The sequence below is a fragment of the Jatropha curcas genome, chromosome 10 (assembly GCF_041381405.1).
Source record: "Jatropha curcas cultivar XTBG-Jc1 chromosome 10, XTBG_Jcur_1.0, whole genome shotgun sequence".
Lineage (NCBI taxonomy): Eukaryota > Viridiplantae > Streptophyta > Magnoliopsida > Malpighiales > Euphorbiaceae > Jatropha > Jatropha curcas.
The window spans coordinates 15,482,004-15,491,838 of NC_143160.1; the positions used below are offsets into that span (position 1 = coordinate 15,482,004).

The 9,835-nt window shown below is 31.7% G+C and overlaps 1 long non-coding RNA gene across 1 annotated transcript; it reads left to right on the forward strand.

Moving 5' to 3' along the window:
• Positions 1-5,752: 5,752 nt before the first annotated feature.
• LOC149493176 (uncharacterized) lies at positions 5,753-8,829 on the forward strand. The gene is made up of 2 exons (XR_016318532.1): positions 5,753-6,326; positions 8,600-8,829. It is a non-coding gene; the product is annotated as an uncharacterized LOC149493176 (long non-coding RNA).
• The last annotated feature ends 1,006 nt before the right edge of the window (positions 8,830-9,835 follow it).

Genomic DNA, 9,835 nt, shown 5'->3' on the forward strand with positions numbered 1-9,835 from the left:
GTTTTTTATTTAAATGTGATTATAGGAACACAATTTGAGCAAAGGAATGAAAAGGTTTGCTTTATATAGAAAAGAGGATCAAAAAGTTGATAAAAATGGAAGAAAATTTCTCAGCAGACTTAGCGATGCGAAGGAGGTCGCGTTGGAAAAGAAACAGGCCAGTCGCGAGCACCAGAAGAAGTCGCGCACGCAACCTACACCCAGAAAAGCAAAACGCGCGAGCGCGCCTTCCATCTGCGCGAGCGCGCAAATCACTTTTGAGAGGCAGAAGCATTTGGAGCAGAAGTCGCGAGCGCGAATCGTGTTTCCAGGAGACGTAATTGCTGTCTTTTCATCAGAAAAACATGTCCTTCCATGCATAGGTCGGGACTTTTCCCAAGAGGAGTCATCTAAAGCACCTTTTGGCCAACCAATCATCATCATAACCAACACCTCTTCCTCTTCTATAAATTGTAAATCCAAATCAAGAGGAAAATATGCAAAAAAAAATGTAATATGCATAATGCAATATGCATTATGTAATATGCATTATGCAGTAGGCAAAATGTAGTATTATAATACAGTAGAAAATAATAAAGTAGTACTTAGAAATAAGATGACGAGAGTCACTTATTATTGTTCGTGCAAAGAACATCTAGGAGTTCCTTGAGGTGTGACGCCCTCCGGAGGCTTGAGTTTTATTACTTCTATCTTTCTCTTATTTTATTAAAGACTTTTTGCATGTTGTGCTTCATAATTTTCTATGCAAAGCAACAATATTATTTGGTTGCATTCAATGAAAGTTTCTTTAAGTTATCTTTTGATCTTTGTTTAATCAAGCTTACTTAATTATATTCTCAGAAAGAAATAATTTAGTAATGATCAAAGAGATAGAATTCATTTAGTTGGGTTTGCATGTGAATCTTTAACTTAGTTTGTCAAAATTAAGTCTACCTTATTGAAATAATCAAAGAATAAGATCTAGGTTTAATAATTGACAAAGTAAGGCATTTGTTGTATGTGGAGATGCATATAATAAATAGAGTAATTTTGTACCGAGAGGTTGAATTATACTTTACCATATGTGATTAAAGAATCATTTATTGCATGTTACACGTTTTGCTATAGAAAAAGAAAATCTAATGCATGATCAATTCTTCTAAGTATTCTACTATATCTTTATCTATAGAATTAAGTAGTATATTTAGTTATAGTTTAAATAGGATTATAGTTTAATCATTTTATCTTTTATTGCTGTAAACATAAGTGTTAAGGATGAGTAGTAAAGTGGACATAACCCGTTCCTCGTGGGATCGATCTTTTTATTACTACTTTGCGATCCGTATACTTGTGGGAACTCAACAGAGACGCAATAAGTTTTTGGCGCCGTTGCCTTGGAACGGTGTTTTGTCATTTCACGAAAATTCTTATGTATGATTTACAATATTTTTATCTAATATATATATATATATATATATGTTTACTTCTATTAGTTTTAATTTTATTTCTTCTAAGGTTTACATTTGAATATTTTCTTTGATTAAAAGCCAAAGATCTGGCTTTGAAAAAAAAAATCTATATAAGAGTTTCTATTCCTCTTTCAAAATCCCCTTCTCCTTCCCAAATGCAATAAAAACTCCCAGCAACCCACTTTTCTATGTGTTTTAACCATTAATCCTCCATCACATAAACTCATTATGCCGTTCAAACACGAGGCTAGAAAAAAAACAAAGAAGGTTCTTCTTCTTCTGCTCCAGCAAAAAGAGATTTGGCTTCAAGTTTCACGGGTATATGGATGGTGCTTTCTTCAAGTAAACCGAACTAGTCGATGAAGTGAAAATCGGCAACATAGTGGTTTATCACTGGAAGTCATGAGAAAGACGAGTCGGGCAAGGTAATAGAAATGAAGGAACCTTTTGTGCGCATGAACAAAGACCAAGGAGAGGCAAGACACTGGTAACATCTTCTCCTCAAGTGGACAAAGAGGATGAAGAAATCACTGGATGGAAGCAAGTTTTAGGTAAAGTGGAAGCATTACAGCAATACCAGGAGACTTTATAGGTCATAGGTTTTGACAAGGGACAACAATTGTACACGATCCAGAAAAACCAAACGAGTATGGCACGGAAGTGGATGAACTATTTTTAGAAACAAAACATCGAATTCACTCCGTCACCTCCAGGTTCTCCGGAGGCATAAGGTTTTTCTGTCCTTATTTGCTTTCATTTTTATTTTTAGTATTTTATTGTGTGTTTTATGCATGTGCATTGTGTGTTATATGCATATATCCTCCCACAATGAGGACATTGTGTCTTTTAAGTGTGGGGGAGACCTACATCTTCATTTCATTTCAAAAAAAAAAAAATGTGACAATTAAAAAAGTCAACTTCTTTGCCTTAGTTCAATGTTTTAGTCTCTACATGTTGATTTGTTTGTATTTTGCTTGTTGAAGTAGAAGTCTTGAATAATATACCATGATTAAAGAGATTTAAATGCTTATATGAACTTAAGTATTAATATATTACATATGACATATTGAAATTTTCAAATAGCAAATTTTAATCTTTAGTTAACTATCTAGACATTATCTTTTGTTTTAGAGAAGCTTGAATCCTAACTTAAATGAAGAATAGGAAGAAAAGGGAAATTAAATACTTGTATGTTTCAAGTCAATAAAGGATGAAGGTATTTCAAGAGAGAAAAATATACGATAGTGGGAACAACGGAAAAATCTGTTCCAAAGCAAAGTGGTATGGAGCATAAAATGCAACCACTTACCATTTACATTCCCACATATCTAAAAAAAAAAAAAAAAAAAAAAATTTGGTAGCAAAAGAAAAATGTGGTATGGAGCATAAAATGCAACCACAAAAGAAAAAAATATATAAACAGTGAAGTGGAATGGAGCATAAAATGCAACCACTTAGTGAGATAGAAAATAGATTACCTAAAAATGCCTTGAGATAAGAAACAATGCATATGTGCTATCTTAAGTACTTCCTATTTTGCATTCTAAGGATGGAGGATTGCCTATCTCATATTTTAAATGACTAGATTTCTTATACTTTAGATTTTTGTTTACTATATTGAAAATTTTACATGTCATATTCATTTACACTACTTAGTTCATAAATACATCAATTTCTTATCTTTGGTAAATTACTTAAGAAGTCTAAATCAACAAGTAAAAATAAACATGATCAACATGAGTTCAAAAGAAAGATGAATATTTTGCTTAGGGACAAGCAAAGAGCTAAGTGTGGGGGAATTGATAGCCTCGCAAAGCGGGCAATTTTGTTATGTTATTTTCATATAAAATTGCATGAATGCATGATGTTTTTATATATTTTATGTTTGCTTGTGTTGTTTTTTATTTAAATGTGATTATAGGAACACAATTTGAGCAAAGGAATGAAAAGGCTTGCTTTATATAGAAAAGAGGATCAAAAAGTTGATAAAAATGGAAGAAACTTTCTCAGCAGACTTCGCGATGCGAAGGAGGTTGCGTTGGAAAAGAAACAGGCCAGTCGCGAGCACCAGAAGAAGTCGCGCGCGCAACCTACACCCAGAAAAGCAAAATGCACGAGCGCGCCTTCCATCTGCGCGAGCGCGCAAATCACTTTTGAGAGGTAGAAGCATTTGGAGCAGAAGTCGCGAGCGCGAATCGTGTTTCCAGGAGACGTAATTGCTGTCTTTTCATCAGAAAAACATGTCCTTCCATGCATAGGTCGGGACTTTTCCCAAGAGGAGTCATCTAAAGCACCTTTTGGCCAACCAATCATCATCATAACCAACACCTCTTCCTCTTCTATAAATTGTAAATCCAAATCAAGAGGAAAATATGCAAAAAAAAAAATGTAATATGCATAATGCAATATGCATTATGTAATATGCATTATGCAGTAGGCAAAATGTAGTATTATAATACAGTAGAAAATAATAAAGTAGTACTTAGAAATAAGATGACGAGAGTCACTTATTATTGTTCGTGCAAAGAACATCCAGGAGTTCCTCGAGGTGTGACGCCCTCCGGAGGCTTCAGTTTGATTACTTCTATCTTTCTCTTATTTTATTAAAGACTTTTTGCATGTTGTGCTTCATAATTTTCTATGCAAAGCAACAATATTATTTGGTTGCATTCAATGAAAGTTTCTTTAAGTTATCTTTTGATCTTTGTTTAATCAAGCTTACTTAATTATATTCTCAGAAAGAAATAATTTAGTAATGATCAAAGAGATAGAATTCATTTAGTTGGGTTTGCATGTGAATCTTTAACTTAGTTTGTCAAAATTAAGTCTACCTTATTGAAATAATCAAAGAATAAGATCTAGGTTTAATAATTGACAAAGTAAGGCATTTGTTGTATGTGGAGATGCATATAATAAATAGAGTAATTTTGTACCGAGAGGTTGAATTATACTTTACCATATGTGATTAAAGAATCATTTATTGCATGTTACACGTTTTGCTATAGAAAAAGAAAATCTAATGCATGATCAATTCTTCTAAGTATTCTACTATATCTTTATCTATAGAATTAAGTAGTATATTTAGTTATAGTTTAAATAGGATTATAGTTTAATCATTTTATCTTTTATTGCTGTAAACATAAGTGTTAAGGATGAGTAGTAAAGTGGACATAACCCGTTCCTCGTGGGATCGATCTTTTTATTACTACGTTGCGATCCGTATACTTGCGGGAACTCAACAGAGACGCAATAAGTTTTTGGCGCCGTTGCCGGGGAACGGTGTTTTGTCATTTCACGAAAATTCTTATGTATGATTTACAATATTTTTATCTAATATATATATATATATATATATGTTTACTTCTATTAGTTTTAATTTTATTTCTTCTAAGGTTTACATTTTGAATATTTTCTTTGATTAAAAGCCAAAGATCTGGCTTTGAAAAAAAAAAAAAATCTATATAAGAGTTTCTATTCCTCTTTCAAAATCCCCTTCTCCTTCCCAAATGCAATAAAAACTCCCAGCAACCCACTTTTCTATGTGTTTTAACCATTAATCCTCCATCACATAAACTCATTATGCCGTTCAAACACGAGGCTAGAAAAAAAACAAAGAAGGTTCTTCTTCTTCTGCTCCAGCAAAAAGAGATTTGGCTTCAAGTTTCACGGGTATATGGATGGTGCTTTCTTCAAGTAAACCGAACTAGTCGATGAAGTGAAAATCGGCAACATAGTGGTTTATCAAACTTGATATGTATCTGATATGATGATATGTTTGGTATGGGAGTTATATAGGTCATTGGATTGAGTGCTATATAGAATAAGAGATGTTTATGGATTTTTCTTGTAAGGGAATTAAAGAGGATATTAAGGATCTAATCGGTGTTATGCAAAATAAGTTTATGTATTTTAAATATGGAATAGTTAAATTTGCTATTATGGATGTTCAGTTGGAAGAATCATGTATAGAATATACGGATAGTAAGCACTAGTTGATTAAGGAAGAATAAACTAAATCGGAAAAATATTATGAGATTCGTAATTGCTAAATTCAAGTGAATTTCGAGGACGAAATTCTTTAAGGGGGGTAGAACTGTAACGCCCCATTTTTTCTGTGTCTGAAATAGTAAGTTATCGGTCTGTGAATAGTATCATCGGTCCGAGAATAAATATTATTTTTGTCCGGAAAAATTACTATGTATGTTTAATATTTTCTTTAATATTTTTGGAGTATGTATACATTATTTTTATGGGTAGAAAGTAAGTAATGAGTATTTTTTTTTGGAGAAATTAGAGAATTAGTGAATAGTGAATTATGTTGTTATATTAATTAAAGAAATTAGAGAAATTATTTTTATGGAGTAAATTTGAGATGGTGTTATATTAATTAAGGAAATTAGAGGAATTATTTTTAAGGATTAAATTTAAGAATTTTTATGGAGATAAATAATATTTTGAAGGAATTTAATTTGGAGAATATTTGTAGCCATTAGATTGAATTACATTGCTCAATCCTAGCCATCCAATTTTGGTGAAAGGACCAAATTACCCTTTAGTCAACTCCATTATTTGAGCAACATGTTTTCTTCCTCTTCCTATCCATCTAACGTGAACTTCTTTCTTCTTCTCCTCCATTTTAACTTGAGCCTCTCTTTCTCTTCTCTTTGTTTTCTTCACTTATACTCACTAAATCCACCAATTTGACACCATTCAACTTGATCTAATTAATCAATCTTTGAGATTAAAGCTTGAGAAATGATATTTGGTGAATAATTTCAAGTAATTTGGAGGACAAAGGGTGGATAACTTCCTACCAAAGACAAGGGAAAACTAAGGCATCAAGAGTCTTATTTAAGCTTGTTAGAGCTTATGTTTAAGGTAAGTGTTCATAAATCCTCTTACCTTGTTTAAATTTTTGATTTTGTGAAGTTTATACTATTTTTTGAAAATTGGAAATTTTATATGAAATAATTTGATTATTGAATTTTGGTGGTATACATGTGTTCTTGGGAGATTTCTAAGCATGCTTATATGTTGAATTGATGAGGAAAACATTTTCTTCTTCATCCTCCAAGAGTGGCAGAACCTATTGATGAATAAGGCCTTAAGTTTTCTTGTTATTCTTTGAGGATTTGTGATCTTAAGATGATATTTGATGAGTATTGAGTATGTGGTAGAAATCTCTACCTTGTATATGATTTAAGTAAGCTGAAATTAGGACAAAATGTTAATGGGTGTGTTTAAGGACTATTTTTCTATTCGTTTTATTTTCCCTCTGTATTTGAGTCCTTCATAAAAGTTGTAGGTATATTTCTTAGCTTTTCAACCCATCCTCTTGTGTCCAAGTTTGATATATATAGCTCAACTTATGACTAAAACACCTAAACTGACTCTGTTGTAACGTACCACATGCAGCAATAGATGGAGTGACTATTTTGACCACCATAATGGCAAGATTAGGTGTTGAGCTCTTCATGAGATTTGTTACCCTGTGTCTTGAGATTGCCCTGGTGTTGGATTGGTTTAATTTGAGTGTCTGGTTACGGAGAAATTCAATAAACATTGGACTTGGTTCTGCTGAATCCGGTCTGGACTATCAGTCTGTGTTCCTAGCTTATTTTGCCTATCTTGCAGATTTATCTGGGTTATGGTCCCTTCATAACATTTGTAGTATTTTGTCTTAGCTTTCTAATGAATCAAACATCACTCAATTTGGAGACACAGAACTTAAGTTATGTCTTAAAAACCCAGCAAAGGTCAAGATTATATTAATGCTGGAAATTTTCTATGTCTTAAATCATAGGTTTATTTGGATAAAAGTATGTATAAATCATGTGTGATGAAGTTCTCTTGATTATTTGTGTGGTTTAGCATTTACTTGACAATAAGTTTGACAAGTGTTGTAGTGGATATGTTGAAATGGATATAAATTGAAAAAGGTGTGAAATTGATTTAGATAATGCATGATGAGGGTTGAAATTGATACTTTTGTGCATAAGAGTTGTGTTAGCATGCTTGATTGGAGAAGGAAATTCCTCCCCTTAGTACCACCTTGGTGTAGTAAAGCTTACTTAATTATTTTATATATATGATATAAATATGATTATTTGATAACTTTTATATGTTTAGAGTTTTAACAAAGAAATGGGTATTTAAGGTGTATGTGCTTTGAATTTTGAATAAGAAAGTTTTAAAAGAAAAGGAATTTATGATAAATTTCCTATATTGAGTAATTATGTTTAAGTATATGAGTTACTTAAGTTCTAAAGTAAGCTTACATGTATGATTTCATATGATAAGAAATTGTCTATGTTAAGTAATTATGTTTAAGTATGATTCTAAAGTAAGCTTGCATTATGAATTTAAGAAGACTAAAGAATAAGACAAGTTTTCTGATAAGTGATATGAAGAAAGAATTAAAACAAGGATTTTGGGCTCTAATATACTTAGTGTGAATTTGATGCGTGATTTGATTTTTATTCTATCTGATGAGCATGCTCAGCATTTGATGCCATTCTGATAAGAAGCTATGATCGTATGCTAGACACGTGGGTGTCTTCTGTTCTGTTAGGGCGGACGCGCTCTATATATTCTGAATCTGTTGGCAACCTAAGGCCATTCTGAATCTGTTCTGAAAACTTATCTGCTTCTCTTTCTCCTAAGTGTATGCGAGCCCTATGGAAAATATCTGTAATACAATTAAACGAATGAGATTATATTATTTTAGTAAACATTACTTTGGAAATTACTGATTATGTTATCAAATGAATTTTCAAAGCATGATATTTCGATACATAGTATTAAAAATAAAGAGTATATGTATTGGTATAATGTTTAAGTAATGAATTTATTATTTGAAAGAATTAAATTATTTATGTTAATAATTATAAGTTTATTTGAAGGAACCAAAGTATTTATGATGATAAAATGTCTTAAGTAAAGGATTTATGGTATAAAGAATTCATTACTAGTATATGTGCTATTTGTTTTGCTATAAATGGAAATGTATGTTGAATTTTAATGCGTTTATGTATTGTAAATAATTTTATGAAATTTGTTTTAAAGTAAGTTGCTATCGCAACTTGGTAAGTATGTGAATTATGAGCACCACTGAGTTTTATACTCAGCGCGTCGATTTTTATCACGCGTAGGTTGAAGATGTTGTTGCTACTTGAAGATTAGAAGAATAGTATCAAAGCAGAAGTGACTAATTTGGGAGTAGTCGATTGAGATTTATATAATGAAGAATTATGGCATGTATAATTGTTACATTTCCAGATATTATGTTATTTGAAATATAATTGAAGTATGTAATTATAAAGTATTTTGATGTATATATTTGGAGAGAAGAATAAGATTTATTAAATGATTGAATATGAAATATTTGAAGTCAGTTGATATAATTAGTTCATTAAGACTTGATAGATATAATGAATGCAATTAATTGATGGATCTAAAATACTATTGAGGATTTATTCAATTATGAAAATATAAAAGTGTTGTTATATTATAAAGATTATTTGGAGATGTTGGAAGTTTAGAGTTTAATTGGGAGTATTTTGTATTCACATGTTTGGCGAGCTCAGTTTTTAAAGGGATATTCTTACAATATTTCTGTAGGAATTTTCCCAATGTATATAAAAAAAATGCAAGGAAAATGAAATGAAATCGCTATTATAAAAATAAAAAAAAATTTACTCGCTAAACTTGTGAATACTCAGTTACTTCTAATTCATAATTTTAGTTTTATGATTTATATGTTAAGTTAAGACGGTGTCTCCGGCACCGAATGTGGCATCCGCCGTCGGGTCTCTCGGGACTGGGTGGCGGGTGTTACATTGTAACTTCTCAACTCAGTCTGACTCAGGATCAAATTCAGAAGCTGATATTGTTGCTCAATGATCAATCTTTGAATGACACTCCTACTCAGCCACAACCATTGGTAATAATGTCACTTGTCCTTCCAATTTTTCAAGTATGCATAATTCTATCTTTTCATCTGTTCATAGTTCTACTTTCAATCATTTTTTAAAAACCAAATTTTCTTTTCACCTTCGATTGTAGACACTGGTGCTATAGGCCATATAGTTTGTTCCCTTGACTACTTTGATCAATATGCATCTGCTAATAACTATTTTGTGAGGTTACCAAATGGTATGAAAGTCCAAGTTACACATATAGGTAGAATACACTTAAGTTCCAATTTGATTTTAGATAGTATTCTCATGGTTCCTAGTTTCTCTGTTAATCTCATTTCTGTTAGCCAATTGACACAAAATGCTCAACTCTGTCTTATTTTTCTCTCAACCACTTGCTTATCCAGGTCCTCTCATCATGGATCACAATTGGATTGGCTAAGATGCAATCTGATTTGTATTTTTTACAAA